The sequence below is a fragment of the Liolophura sinensis genome, chromosome 8 (genome assembly GCF_032854445.1).
Source record: "Liolophura sinensis isolate JHLJ2023 chromosome 8, CUHK_Ljap_v2, whole genome shotgun sequence".
Classification (NCBI taxonomy): domain Eukaryota; kingdom Metazoa; phylum Mollusca; class Polyplacophora; order Chitonida; family Chitonidae; genus Liolophura; species Liolophura sinensis.
The window spans coordinates 10333131-10335546 of record NC_088302.1 but is presented as its reverse complement, the minus strand read 5'-3'; positions in this window follow the sequence as shown (position 1 = coordinate 10335546).

Sequence of the window (2416 nt, the reverse complement as noted above, 5' to 3'; positions counted from 1 at the left end):
ATCGACGCCATGTTGCTTTAAGCCGGCTCCCTTGCGCATGCGCGATTGGCCAGATCAAAGGTTAAAGGTCATTTGTCATTCTTAATAAAGAACATGTTGACCAGAACGTGTTTACTGCGAGGGCACTCAACCGTAAAATTTAATAGCCTTGTTGATGTCAGAAATATGATTCATAAGGATGAATCCAGAAATCTGATTCAAATGGGTGGACGAAAGATGCATGGGAAGGTTAATTTTCTTTTTGTGTCTTACATCTCTTCACATACCGGTATACGATTTATACTGCATGTAGCTTAATTATTCGGAAGCTATATATGGGTAACAAGTTTGGTGGCCGTGTGATTTTTTGCTATTAAGCCTGATGCCAATTCAGATGCCAGTTGCCAATTCGTTCCTGGAGGCCAAACCCAAAACCAATGTCACAAAAATGTGCCGTGTGTGTGTGTGTGTGTGTGTGTGTGTGTGTGTGCAAACATCCCAAGTTTGGTGGTGATATTTTTTTAAATAGCGTGATATAGCTGTTTTAATCTGAGTATCAAACTGGGAACTGGCACCTAAGTTACTTTTGAATATCGAACTGGCAACCGTGAACTGGCATCTAACTTCACAAACATCCCCTATGCTTGTTTTTTTTTCCACTTTCGGACGGTATGGGTACGTACATGTATAAAGAAGCCACATGTCCACTTTCAGATTAAATGCAATATGGCAAGGTTAAAAATTACAATTAAGTACATGCTTAGGCAGGTCGAAGCTGTTGTCATTTTCAGAAAAGTTAAGTGTCTATTTAGGCCTGCCCAATTCTTTAGCAAAGGAAAACAGGGAAATGAGTGATATCAGAAGAAAAAAGGAACACTAATTAAAAATACGTTGATTTTTTTAATGCATAAAATGAAGTCTACATTTCCCTGATGAAGTCTACATCACCAGCTGAACACTTGTTTGCTTTGATGTGAACCGGTTTATATATCCGACTGAACCCTGAATTCATGTTATTAATTCAAATCCATCTGTCAGACTGCGTGTCCATGTGTTAATGCATAATTCGTCTGCGACGTTAAACGTGAACTGCCCAGCTTTGAGATTTTACAAAAACTGTCGCAACAAGATTATCAGTTTTGTGTAAGATTGTTGAAGTTTTCTTTGTGAAAACTGTTCAGTAAGCATTTTTAGTATAAATCTTTACAAGTGCCCAATGAATAACGTTGTGTGGATAATATCCATCGTTTATAAGTCTCTCTTTGATTGGTCGCAACGTCGTGAGTAGTGCCAGTCACTCATATAAAAAAAGTAACAGATTTTGTGAAGTTGACGGCGATGTGGATAAGCCAGGGGCTAGTTGTTAAGCCAGGTTTAAATCTTAATACCAGTCTCATCCTAATACACAGTAAATGGCACTTCAGTCTGGACTAAAGTTAATACCAGGCCTAAGTTTTTTTTTTACACTTTGGAACAACTGGGCCAATTTGGCCACTTTGGCGTTACTACGCTTCATAATCCAAGTGGAACAAGCCCTGGCGTTTTGAGCAAATTATAAATTCTTCAGATGCTCCATGCGAGTCTTACTTCACCTGCCGTATTACATGTGAAAAATGTTTGCGTGACGGCTTGCGAAATAATTTTCACATAAATACATGTAAACCTGTAACCGAAGGCTTCAAGCATTTTATTTGGACACATTTCAAAATATTTTGTTAAAATCGATCCCATAAATATTTTTTAGACCCTCCTATTGATTCAAGGGCGTAGGAAGCAATTTCAAAGTGGGGGGGGGGGGATTGAGGGGGGCAAGAGTCCCAGCAAAAAAGGCGAGGGTCCAGGGGTCGCCTAGGCCTCGGAAGCTCTGAAGGAGCTATATTGCCTTAGGGACGATTTGCCATATGTTAGATATACCAAGTGAGGTGTTACTGACTATTTAAGCCTGCCTGAACAAATTGAAATAAACGTTCAGCTCAGTTGTTGAAGCTTTTGCCTGGAGATCCACGTGTCAACAAATAACACTGTAACAATTTATCCCGAATTCAACATTAAATTTAAAAAGGTCGGTGTAGATAACAGAAATAATCAAAATTCACAACCTTACGGCAATTGCAGCCATGGTTGCATGGATGCAGAAAATACAAAACCGACGTTGGAGTAAAAATGTTATTAAAAAAAGACCATTATTTCAGTACACGTGGCGTGAACATTTGAAAACATACGTCAAAGACCATCTACGCTACGTAACTCTCATAAAAAGAAAGGAAAACAATAAAATGAACTATGTGTCAAACTCCTTGAAAAATGTCCAGGTGGTTGGATTTATTTTAAAGATTATTTTGAGCCGAGCAAAACTCATGAGAAAAATTGCATGCTATGCAGACGTATACATTAGATACAATAGGTGCCAGTGCACAGCACTTTTATGCCGTGTAAA